Raw genomic sequence first — 17,732 nt, forward strand, 5'->3', positions numbered from 1 at the left:
ATTATGACAGTATGTATGTGAATCTTAATGGCATTATAAAGAAAAATGGTAAGTAAACAATGTGGACAACATATTGTGAACATAGCCTTAGTCTTCGATTATACTGTGGGTTCTCCATACACAACAGCACTACAATGAATCCCTTACTATTATCTCATGTCTTCCGAGCAGACGAAGAATCATGCTTCTCTACTCAATAAGAATGTGAGGAGCATATTTTGATACCTCTACTGCATGGTACATGAGCAATAATCCAGACTCTTCTCATTTGGAGATCTGTGATGACTAAACAGTCTAAGTAACATTGCTAGAGCCGTGGCGCTTTTGTGAGCGCGGGAACATCAGCAATCTCACTGAGTGTATGAGACTTTGAATGCTGCAAACCCGCTGACATGATCGAGGCCACTCGTTAAGCTCTGCTGGCTGAGTAGTGTTTGTGGCACTTGTGTCCACTTACAGCTCTACGTTTGGATTTGTCCCTCAGAATAAAAGAATCTGCCAAATAAAGCAATGCACATGTAAAATGAGAAAGCTTTAGCACGTGCCTCTAATTCACCAGATAAGGAGATCACCACTAGTATGACAGTGGAGTGAGACTCATTCATTAAGAGAAGCCTTTTTTTGTCTTTCTCTCTTTTTTCTTTCTCTTGAGCTTGCTTTCAAACCTTTTAGGGCCAACACTGGGCCACTTGCTCTAGCAAACAAAGCCTGCTATTTGTTTAATGACTGATTGCTGCCATGGTTACGGTAAACAAAGTGGAGGGGTGGAAAAGTCTTTTTTTTTTTCTTCTTGTGTTTATGAACAAACACGTCTTCTTGCAAAGAGCAATTTAACATTAACCAGGTGGAATGATCAACAGATCGCATAGGTGACAGTGAGGGCAGGGCTTAAGGCAAACATACTTCAGGAATGAGAGAGAGAGAGAGCGAGAGAGAGAGAGAGATTGTTGAGAGAACCAAGGTCGATGTAAACGTGGCCCTTGTAGAACAAACAGCTGGGGGAGAAACGGCAGGCAAACAAACAGTCATTCTCGTGACATTTGAAGAGGCATTAACGGTGGCAAAGCCCAGCTGCTGGTGATGTGCACCAGCGAGACCAGAGCTCGGGTTATCTCTCTGTTTAAGCAAAGAGTTTAACTTAGTTTGAGAAATTATCTAACCTTATTTGTCAAGGAATTATTATTATTTTTTTTTTTCATTCTTAACTTGAGAAATGTGCTAAATGTAAAAACTTGCAATTTGAATGCAGTACGCAGTATTTCATCAATAAAAACCGAAAAGGATGGTGATGGGCTTAACTAATGTGAGTGCACACTCAAATATTCATCTATCGCCAGACCAGTTAGCATGCAAGGCCAACACTATTCACCCCTTACAATGTGGCCATGAGAAATGGAATAATAATAACAACAACCGGAGACCAAACATTTTGAGTTTAGTTTTTCAAGAATGTTTCATATTTTGAGTTCACTCTCCATATTACTATATGGAATACTCTACGTACATCAGGCATGGCTATTATTTTTTGTGTTCAGTCTTCTGTCTGCCTCCCTCGCTGCACTCATTTCATTTATCCCTCCAAATCCATTTTGAAGATCCAAGAAACAAATGACCGAGGGGCTTTGCACATATTTATTTCACATTGAGGGGTACGTAATAGGATCCTCAAGCGTGAAATTTAGACTCAAATGTATTAACGGCGCATCTACACAAAACAGGGCTGCAACATCCTGTAACATCGTACGCTGTGATTCATATAAATACAGGCCTATTATCACGCCACAAGCTCATCGAAATAAACGGTAAAAATGCCGGGTAAAGGCACGCAACTCCAGGGGAGAGGCTAAATAGATACATAATTTTAGGAGATGCATGAGATGAGTTTCTGTCTCTTTACCATAAATCTGTGCTTGACGTACAATTCAGAGAGACGGCATGAGGAAAGAGAGACCTGTCGTGATGAGACAGTAATGGAACGTAGCAAAGTAAGGCAGGCCAGGGTATTTTTAGCACAACAGCCAACAGAGACTGAGGTAAATAAGAGAAGGACTAATGAGTTTTAATGGCGGCGCTACCAGAATGGCAAGTCCAAGATGTGGGACTCAAATCACAAGCGGGTTACAGTGTCCTCCCGAGCCTCTCTCCTTCAAGCGACTTTGATCACTGCTGTTCGCACGCGACTTGGGATTAACAGCGCCCTAGCAAAGAGGACATGGACATTCGTTTTTCAGGCAGCAGTGCATTCTGGGGGAAAATAGGGCCTCGGTCAATATCCCAGAAGCGCGTTTGGTTAAATCTGAGCTGTCAAATAGACACGAACAAGCTTGAGGAAAAACACGACTATCTCCTGTCTCCTGTGACATCATGCAAATCGCTTATTGTTTGATATTTAAAATTGTGCCATATACATATATTTTTTAATTATCACTCCATAAAATTCATACACGGAACCCTCCCGTGGGCACTGGACTTTCGGGGGTGGAAGTGTGTCGCCTGAGTTTTCTTGGGAAGCATGGTTTGGCTTCCATGAACTTTGCCTAATTAATACAGTGAGGCCGGTGTATTACAGGGAACATATTATTAGTAACATTGTCTTGGGGACTAAGCTGCACTGTTGCACAGCTTTAGTGTCAACTAGTTTGAAACGAACTAAATAATACATTAAAACAGGCATTGAAATTGAGGCAGAGAACCATTTGTCTTAAAACCAGGTTGACAAGAATGGTGGCATACTGGCATGTCAAGCTGAGCAATGCGGGAACATTCACATGACGACTGATAGGGGATCATTTCGAAAGATGAGCATGCAAGGTATGCGCCTCAAACTTACCGGAATTCCACGATGAAACAGAGCAGAAAAAAATTGTCTACAATTGCAGTCCAAATATCACCAGGGTTATTTTTACACCTAGTCTTCAGGACACAGTAGTAGCTACAACACGGACGACAGACTATAGGATTATCCATTTAACATTCCGCTGACCGGTGATGGAGGGAAAGTAACATGTTGAAGGAAGTTTAATTGTGAGCTTTGCTATCATACAGAATAGGTTGTTTGTAAAAAAGAAAAAGCGCTGCTGAATCCGATAGCTCACTGCGGCGCTCCGGCGCAGGTGCCTGTCTCTCAGCTGTTTGTTTGGAATTGCTCGCACAACGAGATAAAGAGGCCCATTGATTGCCTGACACAATCATTAACCTTCATAAACAAATAATGAGGCGGAAATGCGACTCCTGGTTTGTTAGGATGCTTATCTGGTCTCGAATAGTTACTTTTAATGTTTAACGTGAACCTGATTGTTCTGCTTGGGAGATTCATGTGTGTAAGCTGCTAATCGGCTATAAACAGCAACGAGTGTGTGAAAACGTGTTAGGGTAGGGAAAACAACTTCTGTTATGGAAATAACTCTTTTGCAAGCAGTGTACTGTATGTATGACAGGGAAATTCTTTCAAAATATTCGTACAGTGGCTCGACTGTAGTGAAACTGTGGAAAAATGAAAGAAACATCAGCAGAACCTCTTCTTACAGATGACTGTGAATCAGTGAAGTGAAGATTCTCAGTCATCCAGGTGAGGTTAACTGGGGGGCAGATTAACCTAACCTAGTCTGGACTTCTTTCTCCTCGATCAACCTAATGTCCAGCTGATATGACTCAATTTCCAGGTAAAAAAAAAAAAAAAAAAGAGAGATAAACTTGGATTTTATCATGCCCACGAGCTACAAAGTTTTACAGTTTTACAGCTTCACAGTTAGACATTCATTGAACATGTTACAGCAACAGATTAGCCTACTTAGGGCTCCCATTCGGCACAACTGAAATCAGTCCCTGGGAGCTAAGAGAGAAAATCTGGCCATTGTCTCTACATACAGTACAAGGGTCTTTCCCTGTCAATCACAGAAAGAAGAAAACTAGAAAGAAACTAGCCCTTGAGCTCTCACTTTCACACAGAACTCAGCTTTCCTCCAAGTGTCCTGCACCACCCTATGACACTAAGCACACAAGACTTCACCTTCCCTAATAGTAGCTATCAAGGGACAGAAGAACTAGACTAGAAGAGCTTCAGTAAGATCTTGACATTACATAATAAAGGCTATGGGCAGAATAAAAAGAAAGAGAAAAAAAATTTTCAAATCAAGCACAATCCTGTTAAGCTAGACACACACATCCATTGTTTATACACACGGGGAGGCCTGGAGCCTATCCCAGGGAACTCAGGCTATAAGGCTGGGTACACCCGCGATGGGGTGCCAAGCAATCACAGGGAACACGCACACACACTCTTTCATAGACTATGGGCCATTTAAAAATGCCAATCAAACTACACCGTATATCTTAGAATTGTTTATAGAAAAATCTTTATAGAATAAAGGGCTTAACATCTATGTACGCGATTACATTATAAAAAACAATATTTTCCCATCATGAAAGTGCAAAGAGGGGGAAAAAAAAGAATGTAAAATTCTATAGTGAGTGTCCGTCCCGTCAAATAAAATTCAACCCACGGAGGTCCAGCTGATGAGTTGAATAAAGGCTTCTAAACTCCGCTGTGCTCAGGAACTGACATTCTCTAGATGTAAAAATCTAAAGCCTGAGACATCCATGTCATTGGTTTAGCAGCTGAAGCGATGCACAAAGGCACTGAAGGGCTAAACACTGATGGCTTGTATGAATCCCACATAGCCTGTAACAGAAGCTGCTTTTTTTAACAGCTCTTTTTTGTTGTGTTAAATACAGCCCGTGTCAGGAAGCCGCCTTGCACCCATAAAGCAAGTCCAATGACAACGTACAGTAGGCGCTAACACAAGGACATAGTTCATCATGACATTTTGTGCAATTCCCGTCTGATTAGGGTCATTATGCCGGAGCCCTGATTTATGCTGTCATTTCCTCTCGGCCCAGCCCGCATCAATGAATCTTAATGAATTGGTAAATAAGGGTGAGGATTACACTCCGAGACACCGAAACATCCCTCTTCCTCCACCCCACCAGATTTATGGAGCCAATTAGAGCCGAACAGAGAAAATTGGTTGGCGGGGAAATAATATTCTTGATGGGGCGAAATGGCAGGAAAGCGTTCGCTCTGAAGGGCAAGCGTGTTGTCGGCGTGAAGTCTATAAAACACGCGCTCACTTTTGTGAAATACAAAAGAAAACTGGGAGGCATGCTCGCTTGAGACGTTGTTTTATAGCAAAACAAAAGGGAACTCGTCCGCCCCAAAAACGCCAGTGAATGAACATGGGCTCACTTTCAGTCATTATAAAGGAGAACGCCTTTTGCTAAAAATTTTTTACGTGAGCTTGTTGACAGCTACCTCTGAAACGGAACCTGTGAAGAGACTCAGAACGTCTTGAGAAAAAAATGCTTTGCCTCCCAATCCATTTCCCATGAAAAGAGCATGGGACAAAAGACGAGGCAAATTAAGACGCAGAGTTTTATCGCAGATGCATTACGGCCCTGTCATGCTAAGGTAAAAGGAGTTTGATAAACATACACGTGCTTCTTGTCCAGTCGCTCTGATTCATGTCACGGCATATGAATCTCGCTCGTCATGATCAAAACAATGGTCTGCAACAGAAAGACTAACTAGCATGCTGTGTTAGCACTTTAATGTTTTACACATCAGGGCAACAAAGACGAAGAAAAACAAGAATAAAGAGGCAACAAAAGCCTGGCAAAGAATGCAAAATGTATAATAATGTAAAGAATGTGACTTTACAAACACGAAGGACACAGTCAGGCGTGTTAACGAGGGCGCTTTATGCGTTACACACTGCGAGTTGGGTTTGGAGTGTAGCTACAGCTCTCGACATCAAACAAGGAGGCCCTGTTATTAGGCAGAAAGCTGCGAGAGAGAAAGAGGGAGAGCGTGAAGAGGAGTGGAAAATTAGAACTGAAACCGAGCAGCAAAGAGACCTCTAATTTACTGGCATGTACAGTATGCAAATGAGATTACTCTCCGCTTAACAGCATCGTTTATGTCCATATTAATGGCATCATCATTACAGGGACTCAAATTAAATTACGCCGTAATTAGCATATGAAAGTGATTGGTGAAAGTTTAAAACAAATACCCAATTTTCCCTAATGAAGAGCTGTAATCAGTGTGTGGAGACGCGGAATGAAAACAGGCAAAACAAATATGTGTTTTCATCGGGGAGGGCAATGACAAGCGGCTCTGTTTGAACTCACAACCCAGACAACAATTTCTGACACAGCTGCTTGTGAGTGTGTGAGCGGGTACGAGTGTGTATGTGTGTAGGGAAGGCCTTCGCACCCTCAGCTTTCATTTCCCAAACATGCTCTGATCAAAGGTGCAATTTCCCCACACTCGCCACTTTGGGAGCTAATCAATAAAACACTAATCACTTCACGCCTGATCTGGAGGAAGAGGATGAGAGAGAGAGAGAGAAAGAGAGAGAGAGAGAGAGAGAGAGAGAGAGGGGAGAGAAAAAGTGAGATATCTAACTGTTAATAAAATACAGTTGGAATATACACTGTAAATATTGCATCACCTCAGCTCCATCATAGATTTATCCATACTAATGATATTATTATTAGACTGTCAGAGGGAACCTCCCTAAAGCTCATCGAGACCTGATCATCCCTCGGTTCACTCTTTCGAATCTTTTTTCCTAATAAACCCATTACACTTGTAAAGAGAAGACAGATTTCAGTAGATTTTATTGGGCATGTTTTATTTATCATAACGTAATGACCTGAGATGGTATATAAATATGGGATTCCTCCTGGATTTGGTGGTGTTTGCTTCTAAGCTCTTTCAGTGCTTCTTATTTTGTTATTTTGCACAAATGCAAATAACGCTAACTAAAACTGAAATTTTAAGACTAATTAATAGCTACTGTACCTAACTGTTCTCGGGTTGAATCCAACAAAACAAGTAGGGTGTAAAAGGACATGTTCCACACACCAAGTAGTGCCCTTGTTCAGGGGACAGAGACGGATTTGGGATTTAGTCTTATGTTGGAAGTTAGTTTGAAGTTAAACACCTTAGAAACAGTTACTAAGATGACACAGTGTTGTTTAAGATGACAAAACATTAGCAGATGGATTTTCTTGCTGAAGGTGCTTCCTTGACTTGTTGTGAGCGTGGGTTATAGCACTGGCTCGTGGTGGAAGCACAGTGGACTGGCATCGTGATATCAAGTCTACATGATGGAAATCCTTCATGATTTCTAAAAATCATGTACCAGTAGGTTAAGTTTTCACACAGTGAAATTTCACTACTTATCACGAGGCAAAGCGGAGCCATGCACTTTATCAGAGACTCTTCAAAATTCAAACAAGTGACATTTTATTCATTGAGAAATCCATTAAAGACTGTGTTTTTCAAGAAGTATGTAAATTACGAGCCTTTCAAGGTAGAGGCAGGGCAGATTCTCCTCCATCAACTAATGACGGCGCTCATTACATGCAGGTGAGCGAACGAAATGAAAGCGGTGTCGTGTGCGATGTGCGCTAGCCCTCTTCTCTGTTTAAATCCCTATGAAATGCTAATATCTCACTTCTAATTAAAGGATACTAAGTCCAAATGCACCTTCACGCCTGCTAGCCAGCAACATAAATTTTGCCCCCCTCCCCCTTCACTCCAGCAAGGCTCTACTCCTGACTGCAATCCATTAATTTATATTTAATGTACGCTTTCTGTTTGAGCAATTCTCTTTAATACTTCTATTTCTTTTGAGTTTAACTTTCACTGTTTTTAATTAATACTTTTTCAGCCTTTTATTTGCAAGGGCCATATGTCTGAAAATTTGTGCAATCTCGCTCTCTTTCTCTCTCTCTCTCACACACACACACACACACACACACACACACACACACTGAGGTCTCCTTGTAAACAACCAAATAAAGGATAAACCGGTCCCGCCTCATACCACCCTCTACACACTTACCATGTTTACACGTCAGAAGCCATAAACATGTTTACAAGAAAAAGCTGTCACCATTCTCAGAAACTGACCTTGAGAAATCAGCAAACAACCAGCACAGCAAGTTCATAAAGGGCATGTAGACAAGTGTAGGATCACCACCGCTCTGCTTAACACACACCCAAACCTTTTTATTTATTTTTAATTTTTTTTGTCTGGGACGGTGATGTTTTTGCAACAGGCAAGTTATTTACACGACATGTAGAAATTTATTAACTTTGTATTGTCGCCGAATTAAAACGCCTTCACTAATGGATGGTGTGAAATAGAGTGTAATTAGGGCCATGGTTTTATAGCCACTGTTATCATGGTTATTGCTTACAATTTTGTAATGTCAAAATCAATACGGGTTACTTAGGTCTCGTCTGTTTCAGTGCTGTGAAATGACAAGAATTTATCTAATGTGCACTTACTGAGCCTGTTCACGAAGGACAGCACCTGCAAGTAAGACAAGTACAAGGCCACTTTTTCTATTATATCACGTTCTTTACTGGTTTTATCATACACAATTCAATCCCTTGTTATTCTGTATAAAGCTGTAATTATTACATGTATTAAAACTGAATCAATACCAGGAGTTAACTAATATTGGGCTTCACTTTCAAATAAACTGCCACTTCTAATGGGTTAAAGCAAGGGTGTTTAATCTTATCCACTGCAGGCTTTGTCCCTTATAAATCATTAGTAATACTGGCGTTTATTAACATATGTATTAATTTATTTATTCATTCAACTTCTATACCACTTATCCTGTACAGTGTCGCTGGGGCCTGAAGCCAATCCCAGGAGACTTACACTATGCGCAATTTGGAAACACCAAGTAAACTACTCTGTATGGATTTGGACTGTGGCAGGAAACCAGAGAAAACCCACTAAACACGGGAAGAACATGCAAAATCACACAGACATGAACCTTTAACCCTAGAGATGTAAGGCCACAATGCTAACCTTTAAAAAATTTTCCCTGACCTTTTCACTTATTTTTATTTCAGTTAAATTCCATTAAAGATTAGGCCTAATTTAAAAAAAACTTACTTGTTTTGAGTTTAGCATAACCTTTTATAACAAAATAAGAAAACTTTCATGGGGTTTCGAGCTATTCAAAAATTTCTGCACCTTTTCAAATAAACCTAAACACAAATCTTTAAAAGTTGTCCAATTGCTTTAGAAACGAAGAAAACGATATGTTCACAGCATACCTCAAAACCTGCTGCGTAAAATCTCTATTTCAACTGGTATTATTAAATCATTCTGAAAGATAAGCTTATATATGATGAAGTATCTGATCCTCAGCTCAGGTTATGGAGATTGACATTCGACATTCCTCAGCGTCCCAGAATGCCATTCAGCTGCTGCTTCAGATAACTCTGGGTAAATACCAGAGGCATGAGGATTTTGGAGCCGGGGTGAGGCTAGCCACATTTTTAAGCCACAAAGACGAGGGGAAAGAGTTTAAGCTTTATGTCATTTACGCACCCGATAATGTGATAAACTGCTTGGGGGGTATTCAAAAGTTTGTAATAACAGTTCCTTGAAAAAGGAGCTTCTGTGAACTGAGTCATCAAGGGAAGGGTACGGATCTGAAAGATCAGGTTCAACCAAATGATTTAAGACTACATCTGTTCTGGAGCAACTACTCTTCTAGAATGCAGAGTGGAAAGACATTGCTCGGAGGTAAAAGCAATGGGAAGACCGGCAAAAATGTGTATGCTGTATCCCTGCTGAGAAACACTGTAAAGAGACAATTAGATTCTGAAGTACTGATGAGGCTTTCACATATAGAGAAAGAACTCTCTCTATATGTGAAAGCCTCACTCGTACTTTATGAAGAGAGAGAGAGAAAGAGAGAGAGAGAGAGAGAGAGAGGTCAACAGTAAAACAATAAAACACATGGCCAAGAAAGAAGAGACTAAATATGACCAGGGTCAGTGTGATGATTCACAAATACACAAGCAGAGCACCAGTGAAAAGACGTGACATTGAGTTTTTATTGTCTAAGTGGCAGTTTGAGTGCTGCATTTTCCCTGCTCCGGCCCCGAGCCTCTACCCTCACGGCTTTCGACAGCCAGATAACCATATTAGGACACGTATAGCAAAGTAAACAATAACACCGTGGCAATGAGATGGAAATTTCTTTTTCACCTAATGGTGTTTGTCATTGCTTGACTTCAGCTCCTCGGCTCAGGAGGTTTGTGTTTATGAAAAAACAATGACGAGATCTTGACGTCGCACAGACGGAATTAGCTTCCTTCGAAAAGAAAAAAAAATTATGTCCCGCTTTAATTCAGAGCAAAAGTATTTTTATTAGTCACGAAATGAAGATGATACATAGTTTAACATTTAATGCTATTAGATTACAGTAAGACAATGACAAAAAACAGATGTATGATGAGACAAGTCTTATTTTAATTATTAATTAGAGATAGAACCCTATCTAAACCAGCTTTAATGTCTTTGTAAACTCTAGCATTAAGATTTCCCTTCTCTGAAATTAATACACCCAAACATGATCGTGCCCCTGCGCCTAAATGACATCAACCCCACTGAACCCCTTTAGTATGAACTGGAAAGCTGCTTGATCACCATGCCTGACCTCACTAGCGTTTGACCTCACTAATTGTGGCTGAATGGGCGCAAATGCCCTACAGCCATGCTTCAAAACCAAGTCAATCTACACAGCCTTATTACATCAGCAAATATGGAACTGGACTAAATCTGGTTTATACAGGTTTGATACGGTCAGGTGTCCATGCTCTGTGATATAGAGAAACACAAAGCATGTACTGTATGTGCTTATCTTAAGATAAGCTGTCTGAAAATAAATTATTTCTGAATAGTTTAAATAGAAGTCAACTTTACAGCTGTCGAATACTGTCATGCTCACACAAAATGCAGTGAATTAAGAATGTTATGACTCAAACTTTATTGTGGCGAGTATCTGATTTAACAGCCGGCAGTTATTTTTTTCGTGAGAAATCTTAATTTTCAGAATGGTTCGCCACATTTCTTTGTAGCATAAGATCCGGTTCAAAGACTGAAGAAATGAATCTGGCTATAAGTAACAGTTCAATTGTTTTTTCTCCCTCTTGCAGACAGTCAGAAAGAGAGTCCGGAGTCTGTTACTGGTTGTGCTCCTTTTTGTGCTGGAGTTCTTTCTGATGGCATTCAGTCCAACATTAATGTTTTTGTTAATTTCAATAACGTCTCTTCATTACACACACACACATTCAAATATAATATAATATAATATATAATACAAATGTAATAAGCAGGGAACTGGTTGCTCAGGGGGTTTGAAGCTGGTTAGAGGTTCGAGTGCTGCCAGTACTGGGTATCCACTGCACCAGGCACTTTTCCTTGTGATGGAAAGCAAGACCCACTAATAGAAAGGCTGGTCTACAAGAACTATTTTTAGAGGTCAGTATTATTATTATTTTTTTTACTTGGACAGATTTAGCTTTGAATTGTTATTTAAACATCGTCTGCTGGGCTTTTTCGATTAAATGCCGATGTCTCGGCAACATATTGCCAATTAGCAAATTCTCTTCATGCTACATCTTGCCACAACTGATGATGATGCCCATCCACTAGACCACTGAAATATGCACAAACAGAAATGCTTCATGAATAGTGCAGTGAAGAGAGCGATCTCAGATCCTGCCTTTCTGCCCTCTTCATCTAAACATGTTCTTGTTTCTCCTTTTCACTCATCCAACACTTTCACAATCAGCACTACTCAAGTTACCGCAGACTTGAGGGAAAATTAAGAAAAGCAAAAATTCAACCTGTGCTGCTATATCTGCGATCCCCGTCCAGAATGCTTTATCACCCTCCCTCCCTCTTTCCTTGTCTCTCTCTCTCTATCTCTCTCTCTTACACACACACACTCACATGCATATGCGCATGTTCAAATGCAAGCTGTTTATTTACATAACATTCAGTCTATTCCATTAAGCAGCTGCTCCAGGTGCTTTATCCGTAAAAGGGATTTTGCTTCCCCAAATAGATGCGGAGGCGCCGGAGAGCTAAAATGTTATTTGTTGAAAGCACTTCGTGCTCAATATAAACTAAAGAACAACAAATGCCAAAGTTAATGAGTTTTCATGGATTGTGGATTGCAAGCCGTATTTGGAGTTTGTCATGATTTATTTTTTATTTTTTGGGAATGCATTGTAAAATACTCCACTACATGTTTGTGCATTCCTCATACATGTGCACATACAGTTCCTTTACTTTAGGTTTGGACAAAAAATTAATAAATAAATAACAGCACAGATCTAAGGAGGTTCCATCAGACCAAAAGTGTGAGAAAAAAAACAAAAAACAAAAGCTTCTTTTTGCACTCCAAACTGCTTGTGGCCACAAAATGCATGTGCAAAGCAACTGATATTTACATCTCTCTCTTTGCAATTTGTGGTTTAAAATCACTGTGAAATGTTAGAAAATGTCAGCCATAGTGCAAACAAAGAGGAAACGTCTGTTTGGGAAACGTGCGAACGTTGCGTGTTAATACAGGTAACTGAAGTTTTTTTAAACGAAGCCTCTCGTGTCCCTAAATGGTGTGACGCACACGACTAGAGTCGAGACACATATTGGTTTCTGGCTGTTTTAAAGGAAAGGCAAAACGAAGAAAAAAAAATCCCTGCAATTGACGCAAAATTAATGCATTCATGACATATGTGGCATGATCAAAGGTACCAGAAAAACATAAGCAGCACAGATGACAAGCAGTATCAAAAAATATAATGTCCCTAAACAGCTGTTTGACTGAGGTCCTAAAATGGTCTAGTGGTATGAGAATGAATAAAAAACATACACAGAGCTCAAATGTAATCTACTCCTGCAGGAAAATGATGCAGCTGGCAGCATCACCTATACCGCTCCAGGGAGCATGCGCAGCTGCATAGTACTAACTCACACTTGGGTCATGGGGCTGGGTAAAATCACAGGTAAAAGAAGCTGCTGTTTAATGCCCAAACCTTAGTAAAGAAATTGTAACAGGCACACAAGTTTGTCTAAAACAAAACGTTTAATTTAAAAATAGCTACAGTATACCACCGTCTATCTCCAGCTTCCATGTTTTAGACAAACCACGACATGCAGGAGCCTCAGTCACATTGTTTCTTTTCATCGTGTGATTAGTTAAGAGAAACGGTCATCTGTGCAAAGCACTAGTTATCATGAGTGAACTAAATTTGTTTAATGGATTTTTAAAGAACCATAAAGCCAAAAAAAGAACATCTACACTGCCACCCCAGCATTAATGAATTACACTTGCTTACACTTGTTACACTGCTTAACATTCGCAATACAGTCTGTGAAATAGCACATTATGCAGTTTGGATGTTGAGCGAACACTTTTCTGGGGCTTTTTTAGAAATTTGTGGGCTACTATAGTGTATGCACAGTGGTTAGGGTTAGAACTGCTTTGGTACATTTGAGAGCCATGATGAGAAAATTAAGCAAGACGTCTAACACTCCAAAGATGAGTGAACTTGGTGCACGAGAGACACGAGATGTCTTTGTCTGCTTATGTCCACTACTCTGTATTGAAATTTCTGAACTAAGTTACAACCTTATGTGTAGCGTATGTGGAGTCAGACGATGCATAAACAGACGTTAAGCACCATATCCCTATAATATGATGAGATGCTGCATACAGCTACCGAAGAGAAACCAAAACTAGTAGAGAAGGAGATGTATGATGCTGTAAACATAATTTTTTGTTTTGTTAATTATGCTTCTCGTGATCGTTAACAATTTAAAAAGGGGTTGTATGCAACCCTCTACATTGATCTAAGTGACTCACTACAAAATCACTATCAAAGCATGAGTTTACAATATTTGTTTAATTAAAACTCAACCAACATAATATTATTGATACTACAGTGCAGACTTAAAGGACCACAAACACAAGTGCAAACTGATTTAGCCAGTGTGACAAAACCATGAGAGGTGGAGACAGTTATACAGTTTTGGCAAAAATTACACACAATTCACACTTACATAACCAAAACAATTTTAACATAAAATTCCAGTATTTGTGTTTTTAACACCCGTGTGACTCAAAAAAAAGCACACAATATTTTTTCTCTGTTTGCATACTTTTAGCTTCATTCGAAAAAAAAAGGTTGTTTTTGTTAAAAATGCAAAAATGGAATTATCTCATGTTGCTGTCAAACTGTTCACATGGATACAGTGCTCTTTTAGTTAATTTGCACATTTAAGCCTGTATTCCAGTTTCACACACAACATATTTGTTGTGCAGAATACAAATTACATCTGAAAACAAGCACAAACAACTGGTCTCTGGTCCAGAGTTCCACTGTGTTTTTTTTTTTGGCCGGCTGGATTTCACTTTTATCTTTCTAAAGACAACTAGTCAGTTAAAAGAAAAGGCTGCCACACCGACTCAGCTCTGAGATTATGCCATAGAAAAAGAACATCACCACTTGTGTACACACTGTCTCAAAGTCTTTTTTTCTATGACTGCAGAATTAATAAAGTTGCATGTTGGTACATGAACTAATAGGTCTGTGATTAGGGTTAGTTTAAGTCTTTGGAAAGTGGAGGAATGTATCTTATGACTGATGTCTCATTTTTGCAGTACTGCCAAGTTCATATGATTTAAACTGAAGGCATGTGTCAAAGGAGACAACGGCATAGCCAAAGATGTAAGAATAAAAATTTGAAGGATTTCTCTGACCTTTAGCAAGAAATACCCTTTTAAAGCATTGCATTAAATAAATTTATCACTAAGGCCAAAATGATTGCCATAAATAAATCCATAAAATTGTTAAACAAATAAATAAATAACCTTACCCTGACATGGTTAATCTAGTCAAATACACGACACAAAGCTCATGCAAGAGACTATGCTGCATGTTTTTTTTTTTTTTAAGACATAGTGTCATTCACTGCCTGGCCCCAATTTTTTTTTTTTTTTTCCCATTCCATAAGGGGCAAATTATTGGCTTACATCAAGCAAAGAAAATATTAGACCTGTGTTAAGAGCTTTCACATATATTATTATAACTTGGAAGGCTAATGCTAAACAATTAACTTTGAAAAAGAAATGTGAGCAAAAAAAAATAAAATAAATAAACCTACCATGATTTAGGGAGGTCACTTAATTGCTTGAGGAGGCTGCATCATAACTGACGGTAGAAATCACAGCTTACAGGAATGGGACTAAACAGCTGTGTCACCAAAAGTACACCACTTGTAGGACTAATTAGATAAAAAAGTCTTCAATTTACTTTTTAAATTTAGCGTGTCCGGGTAAAGAGGGAAGTGCATGAAGTGGTACACACATCATGCATACTGCACACTGTACAAGCCTCTAAAGCCAGTCTTATGATCTGGGCTTGCTTTAGTTGGTCAGGTCTAGGACTTAGCAACATTATGTAGATATAAATGAAGTCAGCTGATGACCTGAATGTATTAAATAAAAGAGGAAAAAAATTGAGGTGCACGCCATTATCAAAGCCGGGCAGTGTGTGTCTCCTAACAGTATACGGACGATGTTAAAAAGGCAGGCAAAGAGACACAGGGTTGAATTAGCATAGACATTTCAGATGAATGTGCTGATACAAAAAAAAAAAAAGATTCATTTTGGTAGTAAGCAACAAATAAACCCTAGATTATTACGTCCTGGTTTTCTTTTGCATTTTTGCAAAGTTCTCCAGATTATGAGTGAATGGATGTGTGGTTGTAGTCAGCTGAAGGAGGCTGTTGGTGAATAAACATGGCGGTTAGGCAAGCATGATTATTCAAACCCTGCCCTATCACTAAATCAGACGACATGAGAAAGTAGACAGAAATTGTATTATCATTTACCAAACACACACACAAACACACACACACACACACAGTCACAAGAATACCCACACCAACAGACAACATGTTTCCTTTGTACTTCCCTCCACGTTCCTGGAAGCTGCTCTAAACACTCACACATGTTGATCGTAAAAGAATATTCTGAAGCTACACAATGCAGAACAAACTTGCATCTTTGAAAATCAACCCAGTTTGCTCTTACAGTAGACAGAATCTGGTCTCTGACAACAAACCCAAGCTACAACCTAACCACACTCGGGAATATCTGCACTGTTTAGAAGAGTGGAAGAGGTAAATAATAATTATTATAAAATTTGAAGGTAATTATGTGTGTGTGTGTGTGTGTGTGTGTGTCTGAAAGTACAGTCACTGCTCCTGCTACAGATTTCTTTCTCTATAACATTGGCTTAAGTGAAAAGGCGGGAAAAAAAGCAGTGATTTATGGCTGTGTGTCTGGGCCGAACAAAGGCGCGTTTCCCGCCGGCAGCTGATCTCGACGCCCTTCCGAAATGCTCAGTCCGTTTGTTTGTACAGGGAAGCTGGAGAGTCAGGTGGAGTGAATTACAATTAAGACGATTTACTGGTGAGAAATGACACGATGAGAAAGACAGACGGGGAAGGGAAAATGGCAGATGAGCGCTGTGTAGTATTTCAGTATGCGGCTGAAAGCAGGAAAGGCGAGGGAGGTACAGACAGTATGAGTGAGCAACAGAAAGAGAGAGAAAAAAAGCAAGAAAGAAAGAAAGAAAGAAAGCAGACTACAAGAGGATGTAAGGGTGTGTGGAGATGTGGGTTTAAGAGTGAGTTCGTGGGAAAGCATGGGAAGTCTAGGCCCTACCCACAATGCTATGCAAGCCAGAACACAGATACACAGACACACATGGTGCCTCTGATATGTGAAAAGCCCGACCTCACCACTTTGGTTAGATCAGTCTGACTGTCACTTGCTTGGGACTGGTCCATTCTGAGACAGTTCAGGAGGTGTAGGTGAACAGACAGACGCATCATATATTATATACAGTATAGGAGACACAATATTGCAGCAATGCTGATTTGGCGTCTGTTCAGGTTAGAAATTGATATATGCACGGAAACGTGTTAAACCAGTGCAACACTTTATAAAAAAAATTATTTTATGTTTATTGTCAGTTGGTAAAAGGCTCATTTTTAACAATCATAAAGCTGGCTTACTTACTGGCTTATCATTATGATTATGGTAGAAACCAACCTAATAAAATTTAAACATGTAATATATTACTATTTTACAAAATGTATTTATTTGTTTATTTATTTATTTTAAATACACCAAAACAATTAATAATAAAAAGCAAGCCATAAAGCCCAGAAATCTCTTATAAACAATTGATGTCCTATTTATTACTATGCTAAGAAAAATAAAAAAAACACAGAAAAGCCAACCACCTGACTACAAGTTATTCATTAGACCACAAGTTCTAGACCCTGGACCTGAAGACCACTGATCTGGAGCATCAGCTAATTCACCACTCCCACGGAGTTTAAGGGTCCATTAGAGCAGAAGAAATAATAAAAATCTGCACAGCAACCTGCGCATTAAAACAACTCGATACTCGCCCATGCCCTCTCCCTCACCAATCAATTCATACTAATAGATAAGCTTTTGTTTACCTTCTTCCAAGGACTCGCTTGCTTGAAGCTGTCTTCTGTTACAGCTCTTGGAGTTCAGCCTTCTCGTTCTGTGGGCAGACCAAACACAAACGAGTGTTTATGAATGAATAATTACTGTGCCGAGCCTGAAAACACCTGTCAGCTCTGAAGCCCATCAAAGATTCTGATAGAACTGTGCATGTGTGCTGGGTCAAGATGCATTGAATTATGAGTAGAGGTGTAGTTATGATCATCAAGGAGAGATTTTCACACAGGGTTCATCTCTCAGTCTAAGACTCAGTAGCTCTGCTTGTGTTT

General features: G+C 39.6%; 1 protein-coding gene across 4 annotated transcripts in view; it reads right to left on the bottom strand.

Annotated features, from left to right (window-relative positions):
* foxp1b (forkhead box P1b) overlaps window positions 1–17,732 on the bottom strand; it is a 165,587-nt gene that overhangs the window by 96,536 nt on the left and 51,319 nt on the right. For all 4 annotated transcript variants that reach the window (XM_053497995.1, XM_053497992.1, XM_053497993.1 and 1 more), the window contains one exon: window positions 17,436–17,503. The gene's annotated coding sequence lies outside the window, so the exon portion shown is untranslated. The remainder of the gene's footprint in view (window positions 1–17,435; window positions 17,504–17,732) is intronic.

This window comes from Clarias gariepinus, chromosome 6, assembly GCF_024256425.1.
Source record: "Clarias gariepinus isolate MV-2021 ecotype Netherlands chromosome 6, CGAR_prim_01v2, whole genome shotgun sequence".
NCBI lineage: Eukaryota > Metazoa > Chordata > Actinopteri > Siluriformes > Clariidae > Clarias > Clarias gariepinus.